Genomic DNA, 24,166 nt, shown 5'->3' on the forward strand with positions numbered 1-24,166 from the left:
TAAAGTGTTGGCTTTAATAATACTTTGTCTTGTTATTTGTTCAAGCCAAGCTCAATTTTCCTTTTTCTATTTTTGTATATTTGCATATAGCACTTTACTAGGGCTATTTAATTCTCTACACACTATCTCTGTGCAACCTCATCTGCTCACAGTACTTTAACTACCATTTTTACACTGATGATTCTCAATTCTGCCTTTACACTCCTGACCTAACTATCTCCATTCAATCCTGCATCCACTCTCAGCCTATGTCACTGACATCTTCCAGATGTCTTGCCATTTTGTCTGGCCATCTTGCCAACTTAACATGGGTAAAACTGAACTCCTGATTTTTTTCTGAAACCCTCTCCACATCCTCAATCATTTCACTGATTCCCTCTCCCTTCAGCACTATATCAAGGTCAACTTTCTTGTGATCTCCTTAAAATCCCTATAGAACTTTACTCCTTCCTGCTTATCTACCCATCTCTTATTGTGCTGTCTTCATCCCCTCCATTCGGTCTGTGATGCCATTCTTGAAGTCCTATTGTTTACATCTCCAACAAACATCCCCATGGCACCACTTTTTTCCACATTGCTCTCTATGCATGGAACATTTTCTTTAGATGGTCCACAATGTTACTACCCTTCATTTAAGAACCTTCTGAACTTTTTCTGAAACACCTTCAAGAAACTTGCTTACTAAGTCCCTTGCTTCTCTCTTTCATGTATTTATCTTATAAGTGACCTGCTTGTTTAAATGAGGAAGGTGGTCAGCACTAGGAGGAAAGTGTATTAAGGAACTGGATTAATGTGGAAATTGGAATGGGGGAAACAAGGGGGCTGAATTGTGGAAGGATAATGGAGGCAGAGACAGGATATTGTTCATGTTTAACTTGAAAATAAACCCTATGTAACTAAGAAGACATTTGCTTATCATCACCTTGACCTCTTTGCTTTTCCTCCTCTTACATTTGTTTTTTTATTCTGTATGGTCTTCGGGGTCTGGATTGTCTCTTTTTCTGAACTGGGGAAGAACCTAGAACATGCTGTGCTCTACTGCAATCTAAACAATAACAAACATCAACATTACTTACAGAGTCTGTTTTCCTCTACTTGGTGGAGACTACTTTATCTGAGATAACAGCAGTACGTGTAAAAAGTGTGGAATAAGGTCCAGCATGACTGCTTTCAAAGCACACTACTCAGTATCCTAGAGGGATTCAAGAAGATGCCATTAGCCTTGAAACTTAAACTCTTAAAATAAGGGTTAATTTGGAAACAGAAAAAGCCTTCTTTATTTTATTCTCTGTTGAAAAGATCTGCCAAATTGCATTGGGCAGTCAGCTAATCAGATAAGGAACAAGACTGTCACAACAGCAATGTTTTGGGAGTACAAAATTAAGAATAATATATCCAGTTGGAACTAGAGAGGGAATGTAATTACCTGAGGTGGAATGTATCCAGGATCTGAGCTAGCACTCCTACCCTTGCAAAATATCTCATGGTATTTTAATGATTTCAAGTGTTAGGACCTTGGCTTTACTTCTTTTTCAAGAGACAGCACTTCCAGCAATGCGCATGTCATGAGTAACTAGCTGAGTACTGACTCAGAAAGAGGATTACTGCTTCCTGAATCACCAACTCCGCTTCCTGCAGTACCTGGATTTTTCTTAGAAGTCTCCCATCAAAGGTACAACCCCACTTAACTTACAAGAGGGATGAAACCACATTTCAAGGTATTAGGACTGCATAGAGTTTAACAAACCAAATCTCAGTTTCTCCCATGTGACTCTGAGTTGCATACTACTGGAAATTGACAAAAAGCCTTTCCCCGCTCTGCTTTTGTATACTCTGTAGAACATTGCATCTAAAATAAAACCTAAAGAGAGCAGGTAAAGAAAGCACTTGGGCTAAGTCCTGCAGTTCTGCAATGAAGTAAATGAAAGTTTTGTCTGAGTTAGAACTGAGATGCACGAATAGTGTTGATGGGCTCAGAAGGCACCTGGGTCCAGCCCAACTTGATCAGAAGGTCAGGGCAATCAGTCTGACACAGGGATGGTGTCCTTGTAACTCTGAGACCACTCTTTCCCTTGGAAAGAGAAAAATAATCTTACCTCACCAAAAAAGGGCAGGGTTTAAACTTGAAAAAACAATATTCTTGAACCTTAAAAACTATACTTTGATTTGTATGTCAATTTCAAACTGTTGGCAACTTTTTATTTTTTTTCTTCCGCATATTTGAAATAGTCTCTAAAGGCCAAATTCAAAGCCCATTGAAGTCAGTGAAAAAACTCCCATTGACTTTAACAGTGTTTGGATGAGACTTTAAATTCATTGATCTTCCAAAGTTATGTAACGTTTAACAAAGCTGATATTTAAAAATAGCTCCATTTCTGGTTTGACCCAAAATTTAAGCAAAAGTTAGTATATTTAATAATGCCTGGTCTAAAAATATTCTCTACTTCTTTTGTTACTAACAGGGAGTTTTGAGAGGGAGTTCTCAAGATGAAGGAGGAGCAAATACAGGACCATTGGGGTAAATGGATGTCTGTCGTGTGTGTTTGTGTTTGGGGGTTACTTGCTGTTTGCTGAGCTTGTGTTTGTTTGTTTGTTTGTTTGTTTGTTAGAAGGACTGTGTGCTGTGACCGGCATTGGAAGGTGTGAGCTTCTGAACAAGGTTTGAAACCTAGAAGCCTCTGTTCCTTGGCTGAGCCTTAGTCAGGGGGCGCGGCTATCAAGAAGGCCAGGACTTTATAAAGCAGTGAGCAAGTGACCAGGGACAGCTAACAGGGAGTTTGGAAGAGGAGTGGGACGGGGGCGAGGTACACTTGCCATTCTTTAAAACCTTTAAACTAAACTATAATCAAAACTTCTTGATTTAATCAAAACCCTATCATTAACCTAGGTAGCTGTAGGAGAAAATACAGGCAGAAGCCCAGCAGCAGAGTAGGGGGTTATCCTGTTTATTGCACTCAGTGTAGCATACATGATTACTTGCCCTGTGGGCAGGTGGCGTATGTGTGCATTTGGTGCAAGGAGCTCCTGGCCCTCAGTGACCGTGTACGGGCTTTGGAGGCCAGAGTGGCGGAACTGGGGGAGCTAAGGGAGGCAGAAAGGTATGTTGATGAGGCTTTCCGGGACATTGTAGATTTGTCCCACCTCCGGTCAGACAGTTCCTGCGCTGTTAAGGAGGGTGAAAGGCCCAGAGAAGGAGAGCAGTCAATGGGAACAAAGGGAAACCTTCCCATAGTTGGGACCCTCCTTCCAGATGATGTTGGGGTTTCCTCTCGCACTGAGGTTACCTCTCCTCCAGTCATTAAGAAAAGGCAGGTGTTAGTAATGGGGGATTCGATCATTAGAAACACAGATAGCTGGGTTTGTGATGACCAGGAGAATCGTATGGTGACTTGCCTACCTGGTGCGAAGGTTGCGGATCTCTCGAGGCATCTAGATAGACTTATGTGTAGTGATGGGGAGGAGCCAGTGGTCGTGGTACATGTAGGTACCAATGACGTAGGGAAGGGTAGGAGAGATGTCCTGGAGGCCAAATTTAGGCTGCTAGGAAAGAGACTGAAATCCAGGACCTCTATGGTGGCATTCTCAGAAATGCTTCCAGTTCCATGTACAGAGCCAGGTAGGCAGGCAGAGCTTCAGAGTCTCAATGCATGGGTGAGATGATGGTGTAGAGAGGAGGGGTTTAGATTTATTAGGAATTGGGGAAACTTTTGGGATGGGGGAGCCTATACAAGAAGGATGGGCTCCACCTAAACCAAAGTGGATCCAGACTGCAGGCACTTAACATTAAAAAGGTTGCAGAGCAGTTTTTAAACTAAGAGATGGGGGAAAGCCGATTGCTGCAGAGGCGCATGTGGATTGGACAGAGGAGAGTCTATTGATAGAGATTCTCTAGGTTTTAGTCAGGAGGAGGGAATGGAAGAGGAGAAAGTATGGGCCAGATCAGTCGAGAAACATTCACATAAAGAATCTGACACATCAGAAAAGGGCAGACAAATAAACACTGACAAGTTTTAAAGTGCTTGCACACAAATGCTAGAAGTCTAAATAATACGATGGGTGAACTAGAGTGCCTCGTGTTAAAGGAGGATATTGATATAACAGGCATCACAGAAACCTGGTGGAGTGAGGACAATCAATGGGACAGAATCATTCCAGGATACAAAATATATTGGAAGGACAGAACAGGTTGTGTGTGTAGGGGGGGGCACTATATGTGAAATAAAATGTGGAATAAAATGAAATAAAAGTCTTAAATGAAACCACATGTTCCATAGTATCTCTATGGATAGTAATTCCGTGCTCTAATAAGAATATAACAGTAGGGATCTATTATTGACCACCTGATCAGGACAGTGATAGTGATGATGAAATGCTAAGGGAGATTAGAGGGGCTATCAAAATAAAGAATTCAATAATAGTGGGGGATTTCAGTTATCCCCATATTGACTGGGTACATGTCACCTCAGGACGAAATGCAGAGACAAAATTTCTCGATACTTTCAATGACTGCTTCTTGGAGCAGCTGGTACAGGAACCCAAAAAGGGAGAGGCAACTCTCGATCTAGTCCTGAGTGGAGCACAGATCTGGTCCAAGAGGTAACTATAACAGGACCGCTTGGAAATAGTGACCATAATATAATAACATTTAACATTCCTGTGATGGGAAGAACACCTCAACAGCCCAACACTGTGGCATTTAATTTCAAAAAGGGGAATTATGCAAAAATGAGGTTAGTTAAAAAGAAATTAAAAGGTACAGTGACTAGAGTGAAATCCCTGCAAGCTGCACGGACACTTTTCAAAGACACCGTAATAGAGGCTCAACTTAAATGTATACCCCAAATTATAAAGCACAGTAAAAGAACTAAAAAAGAGTCAACATGGCTTAACAACCATGTAAAAGAAGCAGTGAAAGATAAAAAGGCATCTTTTAAAAAGTGGAAGTCAAATCCTAGCGAGGTAAATAGAAAGGAGCATAAACACTGCCAAATTAAATGTAAAAATCTAATAAGAAAAGCCAAAAAGGAGTTTGAAGAACAGCTAGCCAAAAACTCAAAAGGTAATAATAGAATGTTTTTTAAGTACCTCAGAAGCAGGAAGCCTGCTAAACAACCAGTGGGGCCCCTGGATGATCGAGATACAAAAGGAGCACTTAAAAATGATAAAGTCATTGCAGAGAAATTAAATGAATTCTTTGCTTCAGTCTTCACGGCTGAGGATGTTAGGGAGATTCCCAAATCTGAGCCTCTTTTGTAGGTGACAAATCTGAGGAATTGTCACAGATTGAAGTGTCACTAGAGGAAGTTTTGGAATTAATTGAGAAACTTAACAGTAACAAGCCACTGGGACCAAATGGCATTCACCCAAGAGTTCTGAAAGAACTCAAATGTGAAATTGCGGAACTATTAACTATGGTTTGTAACCTGTCCTTTAAATCAACTACTGTACCCAGTGACTGAAAGATAGCAAATGTACTAGAGGTGATCCTGGCAATTGCAGACAGGTAAGTCAAATGTCAGTACCGGGCAAATTAGCTGAAACAATAGTAAAGAATAAAATTGTCAGACACATAGAAGAACATAAATTGTTGCGCAAAAGTCAGCATGGTTTCTGTAAAGGGAGATCATGTCTTACTAATCTATTAGATTTCTTTGAGGGGGTCAACAAACATGTGGACAAGGGGGATCCAGTGACATAGTGTACTTAGATTTCCAGAAAGCCTTTGACAAGGTCCCTCACCAAAGGCTCTTATATAAATTAAGTTGTCATTGTATAAGGGGCAAGATCCTTTCATGGACTGAGAACTGGTTAAAAGACAGGGAACAAAGGGTAGGAATAAATGGTTAATTTTCAGAATGGAGAGAGGTAACTAGAAGTGTTCCCCAGGGGTCAGTCCTAGGACCAATCCTATTCAACTTATTCATAAATGATCTGGAGAAAGGAATAAACAGTGAGGTGGCAAAGTTTGCAGATGATACTAAACTGCTCAAGACAGTTAAGACCAAAGCAGACTGGGAAGAACTTCAAAAAGATCTCACAAAACTAAGTGATTGGGCAACAAAATGGCAAAATTTAATGCGGATAAATGTAAAGTAATGCACATTGGAAAACATAACTCCAACTATACATACAATATGATGGGGGCTAATTTAGCTACAACTAATCAGGACAAAGATCTTGGCGTCATCGTGGATAGTTCTCTGAAGACGTCCATGCAGTGTGCAGTGGCAGTCAAAAAAGTAAACGGGATGTTAGGAATAATTAAAAAAGGGATAGAGAATAAGACGGAGACTATCTTATTGCCCTTGTATAAATCCATGGTACACTGACATATTGATACTGCATACAGATGTGGTCCCCTCATCTCAAAAAAGATATACTGGCATTAGAAAAGGTTCAGAAAAGGCCAGCTAAAAGGATTAGGGGTTTGGAACGGGTCCCATATGAGGAGAGATTAAAGAGGCTAGGACTTTTAATCTTGGAAAAGAGGAGACTAAGGGGGGATATGATAGAGACATATAAAATCATGAGTGGTGTGGAGAAAGTGAATAAGGAAAAGTTATCCACTTGTTCCCATAATATAAGAACTAGGGGCCACCAAATGAAATTAATGAGTAGCAGGTTTAAAACAAAGAAAAGGAAGTTCTTCTTCACTCAGTGCACAGTCAACCTGTGGAAGTCCTTGCCTGAGGAGGTTGTGAAGGCTAGGACTAAAACAGGGTTTAAAAGAGAACTGGATAAATTCATGGAGGTTAAGTCCATTAATGGCTATTAGCCAGGATGGGTAAGGAATGGTGTCCCTAGCCTCTGTTTGTCAGAGGGTGGAGATGGATGGCAGGAGAGAGATCACTAGATGATTACCTGTTAGGTTCACTCCCTCTGGGACACCTGGCATTGGCCACTGTCAGTAGACAGGATACTGGGCTGGATGGACCTTTGGTCTGACCCAGTATGGCCATTCTTATGTTCTTATGGCCTCCCTCTGCTCCCAGCTGCAGAATGCTATCTCAATTAACAAATTGTCTTATATTAAAATATAAATGTGATTTTTTTTTTTACTCTTGCTGGCTTCAGAATCCAACCTTAAGTAACCCACAGGCCAGAAGCACCCCTGGCGTAATTCCATTGAAATACTTGAAATCACTGGAGTTACATTAGGAATTAATTAGGCACATTTTTGTTTGTTTAATGCCCAGCTTGATCAGCAGAACAAAATGTAGAACCTGGTCAGCAGAATTTGTTTTATACCCTCTTTAGGATGATTTTTTCCTTAGTTAATTCTTAGCTTTCCTTGTAGTTAAGCTCTGCATTGCCATATATTTCCTCTGGCTGGGAGAGATATTCCCATCAGAGATAATCCAGAGGAGACATGTGGGTGTCTAGAATAAGGGCATATATTGTTGTTTTTTAGGGTTGGTAAAAAATAAAAAATGGGAAATGTTTGTGAACACTTTTCAGAAAAATAAATCCTTTTTTTTGGTCAAAATTTCAATATGCTATATAAAAAAGTCAGTATATTGACCAACTTTATAGTCAATCAAAAACAGGATGATTTTTCATGAAAATGTTTGCCAAGAATTTAGTCAATTTTTTTAGTTGAAATTCAAAATTTCAGTGAAAAAATTTATTACAAAATAATCTAAATTTGGAAAGTTTTGATCAGCTCTACTATTTTTGCAGTGCATATATGACACTTTGGGACTAGTGTTCCAGGATTTGGCCCATAATCTGATTTTTGAAGGTTTCAAGACTTTTTCACATTGTATTATAATCAATGAAAATATTTTTTCCTTCTCCCTCCAGGTACAATGTGATCAGATTTACATCACATCACCATTGCTTAAAGTGGGGGGTCGGAAGGGGTTGCAGACCCAGCAATTTTTTTAAATCAAGCTGGGTTGCTTTGGTAAACACTGTTTTACCAAAGCTGCTATTCCCAGATTATGATAGCCTTTCCCCGTTTCTTTCAGGCCACTTGAAATTCTTGTTAATATCATGTACCTATTGTGTTTTATTTCTTTTATTTGAGGATGACATTTCAACTTTGTCATATTCCTTGGCTTTGTTTTATTTACAAAATTAAGTAAGTACGTAAATAAATAAATGAATGAATGAAATGCTAGCCTTCCAGTGCTTCTTCCAATCGGACTAACACACAACATTTCACATGGCTTCAAGCATGAAAGAACCATGAACACCAAAATGTTCTGAGATTATCAACAGTGGCCTGTCAGCCTGGTGTCAGGAAGGGAAAGCAGGAGGAAGGTAAAGAAGGAGATTGGAACTATCTACACATTCCAATTTGTTATTGATTTCAATAGGAGAAGGTTCTGTCCCCCTACTTTACTTCACGAGTGGTTGGAGCTGTAGCTAACGAAAGCTTGTGCTCAAATAAATTTGTTAGTCTCTAAGGTGCCTTTCCTTTTTGCATTACATTGACTCTGTGGTAGAGGTGCATCAGGAGAATCTCCTTGTGTAACTTGCAGTAGCCTGAAGGCTGTTCTAACTTGTGCCCATTGCCAATGATCCCAAAGTGCTATTACAATATCCAAAGTTTGCTAGGATGAGGGGAAGCCCTGGCCATGCCCCTGTACCATGGCTTTGCTCCCTACATCAGCCACAGGGAGAGGAATAGTGTAGGAGCTGTTACACTGGCTCTGTATCATCTGTGCTGGGGTGATAAAAGCTGTACTGGCTTTAAAGCTGCTTTATGGCAGCAGTAAAGAATCTGGGCCATGATCTTGATCGTATAACCTAAAATTAAACTCACCTTTAAAAAATTGTGTTGTGTTTTTATATTTTGCTTCTCAGTGTTGCTTTAAAGATTTATTTGATCCTGCTTTTCTTAACTATTCTTGTTATCTTCTACATAATTCTCTTTTTGTTAAAAAAGAACCAATTGACTTTCATGGCAACTTTGACTAAGAACTGCAAGACTGGTTCCAAAATGAACACAATGTTAGCTGCAGTAATTTACTATTTTTTTCTCTAATGCATATACTGTAATTTATTCCAGACTCCATTATATTTAATTCCATTATTTTATAATATAGTAAACTTTCTCCCTTTTCTTTTTCTGTATCTTTTATTTTGTTTCCTTTTCATTTCAATGCAGCAATTTGAAGAAAAGCTTTCAAGTAGCTCAGGAGTATGGTTTTGTGATATAATCAACTTTAAGATCATTTTTAAGCTCTCGTATAGCCTCCATAAAACTGAAACCTATTCTATGAGATCAGCACTTGATCTTATTTTATTCATTTATGCCCCTTTTGTGGCAGAAAACAAAAAGGGACTGTAGCTGTTTCTTGAAGACACCCTTGTCAAAAACCACTTTATTCCAGAGTCTTCCTACATAGTATAGAGTTATGGGAAAGATTAGAGCCTCTAATTTATAAACCAATTTGTAAATTATTTTCATGAGTAACACTGTTTGTTCTTTACTTTTACTTTGTGGATTTAGTGCTGGAGTGAAAACCCTGAAAATGGAAACCTTCCATTTACAGAATGTGTTTTAGAGTGGTAGCCGTGTTAGTCTGTATCAGCAGAAAGAATGAGGAGTACTTGTGGCCACGGCCAGCTCCAGCTTTTTTGCCGCCCCAAGCAGTGAAGAAAAAACAAAACAAACCAAGCCTGGTTGAGCTGCTGCTGAAGTGCCGCCGAAGAGGACGAGAGGAACTGGAGGGTCCACCGCCAAATTGCAGCCGAAGATCCGGACGTGCCGCCTCGATGACGGACGGAGTGCCGCCCCTTTCTAGTCGCCCCAGGCACCTCCTTCCTTCACTGGTGCCTGGAGCCGCCCTGCTTGTGGCACCTTAGAGACTAACAAATTTATTTGAGCATAAGCTTTCATGGGCTAAAGCCCAATTCATCAGATGCATGCAGTGGAAAATACAGTAGGAAGAGATATATATATATATACACACATATACAGAGAACATGAAAAAATGGGGGTTGCCATACCAACTCTTAACGAGACCAATCAATTAAGGTGAGCTATTATCAGCAGGAGAAAAAAAACTTTTGTAGTGATAATCAGGATGGCCCATTTCAAACAGCTGACAAGAAGGTGTGAGTAACAGTAGGGGGAAATTAGCATGGGGAAATAGTTTTTAGTTAGTGTCATGACTCATCCACTCCCTGTCTTTATTCAAGCCTAATTTAATGGTGTCCAGTTTGCAGATTAATTCCAGTTCTGCAGTTTCTTGTTGGAGTCTGTTTTTGAAATTTTTTTGTTGAATAATTGTGACTTTTAGGTCTGTAATTGGGTGTCCAGGGAGGTTGAAATGTTCTCTGACTGATTTTTGAATATTATAATTCTTGACATTTGATTTGTGTCCATGTATTCTTTTGTGTAGCGACTGTCCAGTTTGGCCAATGTACATGGCAGAGGGGCATTGCTGGCACATGATGGCATATATCACATTGGTAGATGTGCAGGTGAACGAGCCTCTGATAGTGTGGCTGATGTGATTAGGTCCTATGATGGTGTCCCTTGAATATGTTTTGTGGCAGTTAAAACTTCCCCATGATGCCCCACCTCCTGGCATATGTTTCAGACCTGTTCTAGGGATAAGCAAATAGTTTAATTTGACCATGCTATCCTTGACTTCTATGCTTAAACTGCTTTAGTTTAGTTTGACCATGCTATCCTTGACTTCTATGCTTAAACTGCTAATTAGTGCTGCTCATAGTTTGTGTGATCTGGACACTTATCCACTAGAAAATGAATGGAAACCACCAATCTTATTTTACATAGGATTCCAGGTAGTAACAACTTTCAATCAGTATTAACTTCAAAAGAGTATCCTAGAGGTAAAAAGCTCCATATGCCATTATGTAATGTATGCAAATCAACATTTATGGAAAATAAATCCTGGCAAACTATCTTTTTTGGATGAAATTACAAGTATGCTTGATAAAGGTAATTTTGCAGATGTAATGCACTAGAAATTCTGTAAGGCAGTTGACTTGGTACTGCATGACATTTTGATAAAAATACTAGAAAGTTGTAAAATTAACATGGCACCACATTAAGTGGATTAAAAGCTGAATAATTGATAGGACTCAAAATGTGATTGTAAAAGGGGAATCATCTTCAAAGAGATGTGTTTCCAGTGGGGTGCCACAAAGATCAGTTCTGGGCTCTATGCTATTTAGCATGTTTATTAATGACCTGGAAGATAACATAAAATTGTCACTGATAAAGTTTGTATATGACACAAAAATTGAGACAGTGGTAAACAACGAAGAGGATAGGTCATTGATACAGAGTGATCTGGATCACTTGGTAAGCTTGGTGCAAGCAAACAATATGCATTTTAATATGGATAAATGTATTTGTATACGTCTAGGAACAAAGAACATAGGCCAGATTTACAGGATGGGGGACTCTATCTTGGGAAGCAGTGACTATGAAAAAGATTTGAGGGTCATGATGGATAATCCGCTAACATGATCTCCCAGTGCAATGTTATGGCCAAAGAGCTAATGCAATCCTTGGATGCATAAATATCTTGATTAGGAAAAGAGAGGTTATTTTATCTCTGTATTTGGCACTGGTATGACCACTGGAATACTGTGTGCAGTTCTGGTTCCAATTCATGTTTGATAAATTAGAGAGTTCAGAAAAGAACCACGAGAATGGTGATAGGATTAGAAAATGTGCCTTATAGTGATAGAGTCAAAGAACTCAATCTATTTAGGTTATCAAAGAGAAGGTTAAGGTGTGACCTGGTCATAGACTATAGGTAACTACATGGGGAACAAATATTAATAGTGAGCTCTTCAATGTAGCTAGTAAAGATATAACAAGATCTAATAACTGGAAGTTGAAGCTAGACAAATGCAGACTGGAAATAAGGGGCACATTTTTTAACAGTGAGAGTAATTAACCATTGGAGCAACTTACCAAGAGTTGTGGTGGATTCTTCATCACCCACAATTTTAAAATCAAGATTGGATGTTTTCCCAAAAGACATACTCTAAGCATTGTTTTGGGGAACTTCTATGGCCTGTGTTATACAGGTGATCAAACTAGATGATCACAACAGTCCCTTCTGACTTTGGAATCTATTAATCTATTCAGCTGCCACTCACTTAACTTGCATGGGACACTTCAATTGCTCCAGAAGGGTATCTGTAAACTCTTTAGGGGACACAGGACCATCTTTTTGTTCCGTTTTTGTGCAACACCTACCTGGTCCAGGACCAGGGCTCTTGAGCACTATAGTAATATAAATAATTACAATGCATTTCATTTTAAGTGTCACAGTGACCAAGAGCCAGCCAGCAGAATTTGTGGGGGACCTTCTTGAAAGGTTAGTTTAAAATATGTTAAGTGCTGATGGGTTGATTGTTTGGCACAATCAACCCATAAAATACAGTTAGCTTATCTGTCATAAAATATCTGCAGTTCACTTTTTAAGGTTCACAGAACTGCCAAAATCCTGTTGTCTCATATGTATAATCACACAGTATATATGCAATCATACAGAATAGTACATATGTACACATAGAAAAATGTGCAGTTTAAACATAAACAATATACAATTCAATTTATTCACACAAATTTGTTGGAAGAACAGTATACAGAAAAGGTCAACCAATGAATATATTTTTTTCTATTTTTCTGTATATTTTTATTGTATCCTGATTTTGGTGGTTTTCCATTGTCAGCCATTTTCAGCCAAAATCTCTAAAAAAAATTCTCTCCCAATGAATAAGGGCTCATTAGATTATGTCTGCCTTCTCATGAAGTTTCATAAATCCTTCAAAAATTATGGGTATCTGAGGAAAATTTCCTTTGGCAAAGAAAAGTCCTGAGATATCATTTTCTTTTTCCTTGTCTGTGGGGGAAAAAAAGTAGAAAAATATGGAAAATCTCTTGGGTGATGGGTGTGGATGGAGGAGGTAGAATTCCTCTGGGGAGGAGGAGGGCATCATAAGAAGGTCTCAGGAGAAGAGGAATATTTCTCTAGGGTTTTAGGTGGAAAAATTTGGGGTAGAAGAAACAGGGAGGCAGCTGGTTTTTGGGAAGGAGAAGGAAAGATAAGTTCATTATAGAACAGTGTATTTTTAATATATATCCAGAGTGAAATTCATGTAACTCCCTATCCACCTACCTACAGGTTTTACAAACAATTTTGCAGTTTTTGAGTAAGACATTTTCTTAGAATTTGCTAAAATTTTCCATGGATATTTTCAGTGGCTCTACTGCGCTCTTACTGTGGATGTATGTCCAAAGACACACTTAGAAGTGCTGTGGGAATCTAACTCTGAATTTTCTCCCTTTTATGTGATTATAGCCTCAACTTTTACAATGTATTAACATACAGTGTTTAAAAAAAATGAATATACAGATGAAATTGGGACAGAGGAAACAACTGAATGCCTCTGATTACCTCAGGACAACGGCACCTTCCTGGAGTTGCTCAGCTGCTAGCATTAATGGTCTTTATAATAACAAAAGCAGCATTAGATAAAAGTCATTCAGAAGAAATATCTCTAATTGTTTGAGCATATAAGAGTAATTGGCCTCAAACAGCAGCTGTAGTTAGGTGTGATATATGGATATCATCAAGAAATATTGATGTATATGCTATATATGGATGATATATGGATATAATCAAGAATTATGCACTAGGTGCTGTGTCATAGAATCATAGAATATCAGGGTTGGAAGGGACCTCAGGAGATCATCTAGTCCAACCCCCTGCTCAAAGCAGGACCAATCCCCAATTTTTGCCCCAAATGGCCCCCTCAGGGATTGAACTCACAACCCTGGGCTTAGCAAGCTAATGCTCAAACCACTGAGCTATCCCTCCCCCCTCTCATTTTAATTGAAAATAACTTTATCACTTATCCACTCTCTGTATGTACAAATCTTGATTAAACCACAATACTTACAGTCTATAAAATCTCTGTGCATATATTGACATTTAAATGTTTCCTACTACTTTTTCTGTTTGAATAGTTCATCCACAGACTATAAAGGGCACTCATTTATAAACAAGAGTTGGTTAGTGCCAGCTGCCCACAGGAGACATTGAGAATATGTAACATAGTAGAAACTGTTTAATGAAGAAATCCCAGTAGATGGCTTCTCATCCTGACTAAGCAGCCTTTATGAATAAGCAATCTTCCTCAGGCCCACTGTCCTGGGTGAGGTCTAACCCTGTTGTGGCTGGACCCAGATGAGGGAAGCTTTCAGGCTCTATAGGGCCACTATGAAGCTTCTAAGGGACTGGAATGGAGCTGCGTCCGTCTACGTGGTGCTTACATGCTCTGTAGAAGACCCTGTAGACATGTTTTGCAAATTGTACTCTTAGCCTCTCAGCCCTCAGAGATCCTAAAAGTGCATCTGCTTCTTCCCCCTTATACAGGCTCACCTACTTTGTCTCTCACAGAAAAACAAAAATATTTTTGCTTCAACATTTGTGGCTCATAGTGAGGTTCCTTTTTCCACCCAGAGCATTCACAAATCTACTTTAGAAAAACATATAGAAACTCAGACTCTCCCACTCTCCTCAACTCCCATCTTGACACCACACTCCTCCCACCTCAAACACTGAGCTCTGTAGAAGTTGTATTCTATGGCTTCCACTACTAGAATGAAGTTGGGATACAAATTCCCCAGTCCCACTGTAGGCTACCAGACTTGCGAGTCCGCTGTCACAATGGGGAGTGACAGAATACTCCAATCCTCACCACAACTCTTACTGAATTTTGAGTATGGAAGACATCGGAATCTTCAGTTCACAGTTCTCTCAAAAGTCCTTGAACAAAACCTATTCCTAAAGTTTTTCTCCAGTTCTGGTAACAGCCAGAAGTGTAACTTCAGAGGAGCTATGCCAGTTTATACCAGCTGAGGATCTGACCCATTTTCTTCTTATCAGCAATGAAAAGCTGTAAATGCATAGATTATAAGGCCAGAAGGGACCACTGTGGTCATCTCATCTGACCTTCTGCATTACACAGACCATAGAACTATCCTGGTGTTTGAACTAGAGAAGATCTTTTAGAAAAATATCCAATTTTGATTTAAAAAAATGTCCACTGATGAAGAATCCACCAAAACCCTTGGTAATTTGTTCCAATGGTTATTTACCCTCACTGTTAGAAATGTGTACCTTATTTCCAATCTGAACTTGCCAAGCTTCAACTTCTAGCCATTGAATCTTTCTATATCTTTGTCTGCTAGATTGAAGAGCCCATTATTAAATATTTGTTACCCATGTAGGTACTACAGACTGTGATCAAGTCACCACTTAACTTTCTCTTTGTTAAACTGAATAGATTGAGCTCCTTGAGCCTATCACTATATGGTATGTTTTCTAATCTAATAATTCTGATGGCTCTTCTTTGAACCCTCTTCAATTTATCAACATCCTTCTTGAACTGTGAACAGTAGAACTGGACACAGTATTCCAGTAACGGTCATGCTAATGCCAAACACAGAGGTAACATAACAGTCCTACTTTTATTCAATATTCCTGTTTATACATCCGAGGATTGCATTTACTCTTTTGGTCACAGCATTACACTGGGAGCTCATGTTCACCTGATTATCCACCTTGAATCCCAAGTCTTTTTCCAGAGTCATTGCTTCCCAAGATAGAGTCAACCATCCTGCAAGAGTGGCCTGTATTCTTTGTTCCTAGACGTATACATTTACATTTAGCTATATAAAATCACATATTGTTTGCTTGCACCTAGTTTACTATGCAGTCCAGATCGCTTTGTATCTGTGATTTGTCCTCTTCATTATTTACTACTACCCCAATTTTTGTCTTCTGCAGATTTGATAAGTTATGACTTTATGTTTTCTTCCAGGTCATTGATAAAAATATGTTATAGTGTAAGTCCAAGAAGCAATCCTTTCAAGACCCCATTAGAAAGACACCTGCTCGATGATGATTTGCTGTTTACAATTACATTTTGAGAACTGTCAGGCAGTTTTTAAATCCATTTAATGTGTGCTACATTAATATTGTATCATTTGAGTTTTTTAATCAAAATGTCATGTGGTACCATGTCAAATACCTTACAGAAATCTTTTGCATCAAATCAATTACCTTTATCAACCAAACATTTAATATCTTAAAAAAATTAAATTAGTCTGACAGGATCTATTTTCCATGAGTCCATGCTGATTGGCATTAATTATATTATCTTCCCTTAATTTTTTATGAATTGAGTCCCACATCAGTCATCCTCCCCTCTGTTTATTTCCTTTCTTAGCTTGTCTGCCTAGGCCTGACCTGCTCAAATTCCACCAATTGGATTTGATTAAGCCCTACACAGATACTTTGTATCTTGTGAATTATCTTAAGTTTCTGATGCCCTAACTGTAATGGTTACACTGGGACAGAAATTTTTTGGAAGGCATTGACAGCTATCTGTCACTTGGCTGAAGAAGGAGCAGGAAGGATGTTGGCTTCATATCCATATATCTTTTTATATGCCAAATATTTGGGGGCCTATTGGCAGAACATAGCCTGCCCATTCAAATCTTCTACAGTCAAGGCCTCTCTCTAGAAATTGGGAAAAATATTCCATGATAGCTGTGATAACTGCCATTGCCTCTCTTTGTTTGGCAAGCCTGAGGAGTAATGCTCAGTTCCCTAACTATTCACAGTTAGGCCTTTCTCCAACCCTCTCTCTGCATTTCAGTTCCCTTTTTTAAAACCACAAGTCCTTAAGTATGGATAAGTTTTGGCTTTTTTGTTTCTAAGTATGCTACCCAACTATTTCCCGCCTAAGGATATATCACTTATCTTCACTAGCATCAGGTAGGTCAAATCTATTGCTTGCTTAGCTATCTTACTCTAATTGCTGGGGTAACAACCAATACTGGTACAACATGGCATCTTATAGGACCAGTGGAGACATAAGAGAGAAGTCAACCAATTTAAATGAAATTACAATGTCATCTAATACAACATCTCTACAAAGACCAGAAAGATGATCACAAACTTCAGAATACTTGAAAGTTCAGAGATAGGGCTTTCTAGTAACATCAAGCACAAACTACCAATAATTGCAGAGATATCTGCATTAAAACAAATTATAGTAAATCCCAAATAACTCAGCTCCTTTTTCTTTCCTGCTATTCTGACCATGTCACTCCCCTCTTCAAATTCGTAGTGTTCAAGCAGCTTGACCTCACCACCAAGGTTTTACAACTTCTCTCCCCCCCCAACATCTCTGCTCTCATTTTCTCTTTCTCTCTCCATTTCCTGTGCTCTTCCCAGACTCTTTCTTAACTATTTCCTTTTTTGTCCTTCTCTTTTATTTGCATTATTCCTACCCCCAGATTTGTGAACCAACTGCTTCTTCTTGTAAAACAAGGGCTTCCCATCATCTACTAAAGAAAAAATACTTAATTAAAATGCCTTTATTTCACAAAGCAAAGGCTTTCAATGTCCATCTCCTCAGAGATGAAGTCTGCACCTCTTCATATTTAAGCAGTTTACAGTGTATCATATAGGCTGGCCCTGTTCTGCTTGAAGCTCAGACAAGTGGGAAAGCCAGTATAGGCAGACACTTGAGGATTCCAACATGGCAGAATCCAGGCTTTATGCCCCCACCCTGCCTCTTTGCTGCATGTTCCAGTGTGAAGAACATGTCAGGGGTGTGGCCATGGGGAGTGTCATGGCCAGAGTGCTACTGCACAAAGTCAATCCCTAATTGGTATCACATCCTCTTGAGGATCTTTGCCAGCCAGAAGAAGGTACAGTAGGCCTTGGGCTGCTCTATATTGGGTTCAGGTCTTAACTGGCACTTCGCAGTTCTGGGGATTGACATAAAAGGTACTTTTGCACCATCACTTTCCTTCAGTTTCTATACTGATCAGAGCTTGGCTGCACCTATTGTGGGACTTAGACTCTGATCTAGTAAAGGGATTGCCTGATGTATTCCTTTTCAGGACTGAAACATTACTTTATAAATGCAGTGCAGGAAATTAATTTGTCCTGTGTTTGTACAGCACCATGTACACCTGCAGTGCTCTGTAAATAAAAAGTACCAAAGAACAGATTACCTCAGAAACGCGTTATTTTCCATCATAATCATACAACATCTTCAAAATCCTTGTAAACACTAACCTATTATTATTCTGCAGAGGTGTTTTGCATTGCTGTCTTACAGAACTCATTTCTAGCTGAATTTCTTTCAAAAACCTAAGGGTAATTTGGAGATCATTTTAGGCATGTTGTCCATTGTTCAGTATGTCTTGAAAACAGACCTCCAAGGGTCTGAGCAGGTTTGTCATTAAGAGATAATTGGAGTGTAAGATGATATAGTGATAGAATCGTAGGAGCCTGGAAAAAAAATGTGTGTTGATAGACTAAATTAAGCTCTTAGTTATTCAAAATGTTAAATTCTTTCTCTTCCAAAGAGATGATCTTATTGTAACCCTTCCCACATGCCTTTTTAAAATACAATATGGACTCAGTGGTACCATCTTGGCACAGTCTTAAGAAGTGGGCATACAGAGCCACATCTCTTTGATAGACTAGCTCTTTGAGAGAGAGATTGTACCTGAGTTATTAGTCTTCCTGGAGCCTACCACTGTACAGGGGGAGTGTGCAGGCTGAACAAATCTTTAAGATGTTTTAGCCTGTTTCCTCAATGTAGAAAAGGGGTTGGGGCATGGCCCTGCTTCCTTTCTCTCTCCTCAGATACACATAGAAAGGGCAATACTTGTGCTTCCTTGGGTCAGGGAATGCTGTTGTCTTTGGTCACTGCACAGGGTTGTTCCTTGTGCCCTCCACAAACACACCACACAAGAGTCAGGAATAAAACTAGCCTTGTAGTATTATATTTAACTCATCTTTTGTGCATAGGTGTAATTTGACTTCTGTATTTGGGGGAAGGAGAGGGCAGCTCCAGTCAGGCCAATGAGGCCATGTGTATGTGGAGGGGCAAATTCTGCACCTGCCCCAGGCTTGTAGCTCGAGGGGGGAGAGGGAACACCCCCTGCTCCACTTCAAACTTCACCCATGCTTTTGTGTAGCATCTTTCATACAAACTATCTCAAAATACTCATCACAGTTAAATAGCTTTTGGGAAGCCAGGTAAAAATTCTGGGTCCTTTAGAAAGATATAGGGCCAAATTGTGCCCCTCAGGACAGTGATTTCAATGGGAGTTGTATCATGAATCTGGGGGAAGCAGCATGAAATTAGCCTTTAAGGTAGAAATGCCAGACAGATTTCATATTACAATTTTTTTATTTCTTTCTGAAATGCAAATGGTAAGTTAAGATAAGCCCTTGTTCAAGTTAGCATTTCCATGATTTCTATCCATGTTAATTACATATTTTAGGTGGGTTGTGTGAAAGTTAGAGAGGCCATCCCTTATATTTCCCTTGGTAACATTAAAAATGCTAGCTTACCCCTGGTGTGTTTGCTCTTCCACATGAACCTGGCTATTCACTTTCAAAGAATGTCAAACTTTTTCTTGGGATCAGAAGAGATAAAAGAAGACGGAGTACAATGTCCAGCTCATCGCCTGAGTCTGTTGACCTTCAAGACATGTTGCAAAGGTCATCTATTTAGCTGGGCCTTTTTTAAAGGAGGTGGATTGAGAGGGGAAGGTTTAGTCACACTTTGTGTGGTGATCTCTTTGGAGAGAGTGTTTTTAAGAATTATTTGCTTTTTTAATGTAATTCTTGTATCACTTACAGACTGATAGCTGCTGAGTTAAAATAAATACATATTTTGATTGGTTCACTTTTTCTTGCAAGAATGCTCTATTGTACCTTGTAGCCACAGGCCTGCACTGGACCTCCCAGATATATCTGCGTGTCCATGGAGAGTGTATCGGCTGACCCACACTTCACCAGGGAGCAGCATATGCTTACCTCTGCAGCTGGCCACATCTGTGGGTTGGTGCAGAGGAGGGAGAGGAAAGGGATATAGGAACTGTCATGCTAGATAATCCACCATATTCTGTGTCTTATAATAGTTACTGAATTCTTCAGAGAATAATGCATGATACCCCAGAATGAAACCCCATTATGCAATAATGTGGCTAAAGAAAAAGTTTTTTCCTAATCCCTATGAATTAGAGCAAGAGTGGCCAACCTGCGGTTTTGGAGCCACATGCGGCTCTTCGGAAGTTAATATGTGGCTCCTTGTATAGGCACCAACTCTGGGGCTGGAGCTTCAGGTGCCAACGTTACAATTTGTTGGGGGTGCCCACTGCTCAACCCCTGGCTCTGCCACAGGCCCACCCCCCACTCCACCCCTTCCCCCCCAGCTTGCCATGCCCTCGTTCCTCCCCCGCCCCGAGCCTCCTGTACCCCACAAAACAGCTGATTGGGAGGTGCGAGGAGGGAGGGGGAAGTGCTGATCAGCGGCGCTGCTGGTAGGTGGGAGGTGCTGGGAGTGGGGTGGGGGAGCTCATGGGGGGCTGCTAATGTATTACTGTGGCTTTATGGCAATGTACGTTGATAAATTCTGACTCCTTCTCAGGCTCAGGTTGGCCACCCCTGAATTAGAGGATGTCTTACAGCTAGGAGTCATAGTCCTGTCTCCATCCTATCCCTTTTGGCAAGGCTAGTGATGCTACTTTCTCAGTCTTTGGCCAGATCCACAAAGGCATTTAGGCTTCTAACTCTCACGGATTTCAGTGGGAGTTAAATGCCTACATACCTTTGTAGGTCTGGGCCTTTGTGCTCAGGTGAGTGCAAAGAGTGACTGTGTTTAGCCTCTGCACAGGGTAGAGGTTCTTCCTTAGTGTCCACTGGCAGCTGGCCATGTAACATTATCAGTGCTTAGATACGTATCATGGTGAGGGATACATTAGAAAGTCCACAGATGGATGGATAGATAGAAATAGAGAATAAATATGATTTGGGTTCATTAACTTTAAATTCCAAATAGCTACTCCAGATTCCAAATGCCTGAGTATTTATTCCAAGCAGAAAGGTTATGGAGTCTGGGACACAGCATGATGTTGTCAGAGTATATTGAGATTCAATCATGAATCTACCTTAATCCCTTAGAAAATTATCTCTGACCTAATTTTTACAGCCAGCTATTCTTATGGTTACAGCAAATAATAAGGGTGACCTTGGGCATTCCTGTTACCTCTCTCTCTCTCTAAATTACTCTAATCTTAGGCCATTTACTTGTATTTGTGAAAAGACAAAGTCATAGATCAGTCCTAGCCAGCTGATACATTTCTGCAAATTCATATCTGACAGTACTGCAAATAGGTAAATATTTCCAACATATGTTAATTGCTTTTCCATATCAATTGAGAGTACAAGAGTTGATGGCTGAATCTTCATTATTTTCAAATGGTATCTAATGGTCTCTGATGTTATCTAAGCTGTATCATCTCATTGTAAATCCCACTTGTTCTGAGCATTATCTGCTTTGTTGGAGCTTCTAATCTTTCTTACCAACATCTTTCTGAACATCTTGTAATCCAGATTTAATAGGGAAATACTGTAGTTTGCTAGCAGTGGGTCTTTGGTTCTCATATTATCAAGATTGTGTCCCTTTGCCACATTGTGGAGAATTGTCTGTTTGTTAACATATAGATTATTGCTGCTTGGTACAATGATACTAAAGTGTCCGAGAGTCTTATAAATTGTCTTAACTAGCTGTCTGGCCACTGGTGCCTTATTATTTTTTAGTGACTTGATAAGAGTCTATTATAGTCTCCTTTGTTATTAGGTCTCTTATACTGTTGATTTAGTTAGAGGAGTCCCATCTGTAACGGGTGGTACAGAACTTTCAGGACTCAAAAGGTGGCCCATATTACCATAGTTTCCTTTCAGTCCAGTTTTTCTAACAAAGGGAAGCAACTGTCTACCTGGGTGCTGGGAATCTAGGACACAGAGGAGTTCCTTCAGGAACTCAAAGGAAGAAGGCAGGAGAGTTGAACACATGTTCAAACTCATATCTACTCCAGGAAGGGGGCTGTTATAATAATGGAGACAACCATTCTCCATTCCTGATCTCTGTATTTTTGTTAGTTTAGTTTGTTTTAAACTTGTTTTGGATAAACAGTCAGAGGCACTGTAGGCTTTTAGGAAGGGACTTTACTTTGTGTTCGCTCTAAAAGAAATAACCCGGCCTCTTTCCCAAAGGAGGTTTTGCTTCTGTGCCAGAAAAGGGGCTTCTGCTATTTGTGGGATGGACTGTGGAACTGGGCTCTATTATACCATCTAAATACAATGGCTGCAGTTAGAAAGGAAACATCTTATTGATCACACTATTATTATTAATTATCTGTACTACGGTAGCATCAAGAGGCCTCAGTTGGATCCCAGTTGTGTTAGTTGTTGAAAAAACCTGGTGCAAAATGGCATTTCCTGCTTCAAGAAAGACACACTTACTTCAAGAAAAGGAGGAAATCTAATATTCCTGTTCTCGACATGAGTGTTGGTGAATAATTCGGGAGGTCACTTCTGGCTGACCCCAGCATGAGTGTGCTGAGAGGAAGGACCCATGGAGTCTTTCTTCCTCCCCACTCCATACAGGACAGCCCGGGACAATCTCTGTCACCAGGACTTTTCCTGGTTAGTACTGTTAGCTACCTCAAAGGAACAGAGTGCGGGAGGCAGAAGGGCTATCTTTCTTGGGGCTCGATTGCTTAAATGAGTAGGTGGGAAGGAAGAGGCCTCCTATGTCCTTGTCCCCACCTTGTGCGACACAAAGCAGAATTTAGCTCATACAATGTTTAAACAGACATAAAATTCACCATTTGGGGCTCAGTTCTGCAGCTCTCATGTGCACACAACTGCCACTGAAATCTGCGGTAGTCAAGTGTGCAACGGCTGTAGGACTGTATATAACTAACCACGTGGACAAACACTATTGACACTTCTTTGGCTAAGGGAAGAATTTTAAGTATTTGTTTTCCTTTGTTTATGTCATGGTTGCATTATACTTTAAAATGAACTGTGGTAACAACTTTGGAAAATTCCCCAGTAAAGATCATATTATAAGGAATGACCAAATTATCTTGCAGACTAAAATAATTGATTTATATTGCAGATGCCATTGAAGACCACATTGTATGGCTTGTCTCTTCCACAGTATTTCTGCAGATGAATATGCTTGTCTGAATTCTGAAACTATATTACAGTACATGCCATTAATAGGTGCCATCCATTATCCAAATTCAGCCTTGAGACAAATAGCTACCCCCTCAGTGAAGTTGGTACATTTATACTTTCTTGCACCAGGGCTGAATTTTGCCCATTATATTTTATTTAAGAAAAATATAGTTAAGAATAGGATAAATAGCAATGATTTAATTTTCCATCCTGAAGTTTTATTAGGAGTTGTTATGATAGGGACAGAGGATACAGTCATTAAACAACCCACTCTTGCATTTGGCTCACAGTTAGATGAAAGAATGCCTTGTGTATTGCATAGCTCCAGAGACTTAATTCTCTTCACTTCATTCCTCTCCTGTGTTCATATGTAGGAGTAGACGTAATATTTCATTAACTCTGTGTTGTGGGACCTGGCAGATATAACCCCATAATTGGCCACTATTGGCAGCAGGCACTAGGAGCAGCACCCCTTTTTGTAAGAGGCTCTGCAGAGCATGTTGTCCGTGAAGGCTCTGAATCAGGATGACTCATGGGCCCTCCACTTGGACACTATGCTTGTTCCCACCTACCCTGCCAAAGAGTGAAAACTAGCACTGATTAAAGTCAATGACTTCAGTGGGCCTTGGATCAGGCCCTCAGAGAGACAAGAACAGGATATTGCCCATAATCTGTCTTTCTAAGTATTCATATTAATAACTGTCTTGTCTCTGTCTTTTTCCCAAGTAGGTAAATTGAAGCAGACATGAAGAGTTGCAAAAGGAGGAGGACTGCAAGGTTTCAAAGAAGAGAGCCTTTTCCATCCTTCTTTTGTCAGAGGGATGTTGGTCCCCAAACCAGCTCTAAGTGCTTGGGATGGAGGCTACCAGCTGCTGATTAGACATTTTGAACAGCTTACAGTTTAAAAATTGAGGTGCTAATGGCTACCCTCTTCCTGATCTTAATAATAAAATCTTCATCTCTGGTCTTTCTGTGAAGAAGGGAAATTGAAGCCGAAATGAAATGTATTAGGAGGGCCAGTTGCACTATGGCTATGGTAAATGTTGAGATATTTGCTGAATAGAAATGCTTTTAAAACAGTGTTAGCCTTC

At 39.8% G+C, this 24,166-nt stretch overlaps 1 long non-coding RNA gene across 1 annotated transcript; it reads right to left on the reverse strand.

The window, feature by feature from the left end:
• Positions 1-10,430: 10,430 nt before the first annotated feature.
• On the reverse strand, positions 10,431-22,408 carry LOC122457819. Its single transcript, XR_006277492.1, has 3 exons — positions 22,353-22,408; positions 19,761-19,880; positions 10,431-10,563 (listed from the first exon to the last, which is right to left on the reverse strand). It is a non-coding gene; the product is annotated as an uncharacterized LOC122457819 (long non-coding RNA).
• Positions 22,409-24,166: the final 1,758 nt, after the last annotated feature.

This window comes from Dermochelys coriacea, chromosome 1 (genome assembly GCF_009764565.3).
Source record: "Dermochelys coriacea isolate rDerCor1 chromosome 1, rDerCor1.pri.v4, whole genome shotgun sequence".
Lineage (NCBI taxonomy): Eukaryota > Metazoa > Chordata > Testudines > Dermochelyidae > Dermochelys > Dermochelys coriacea.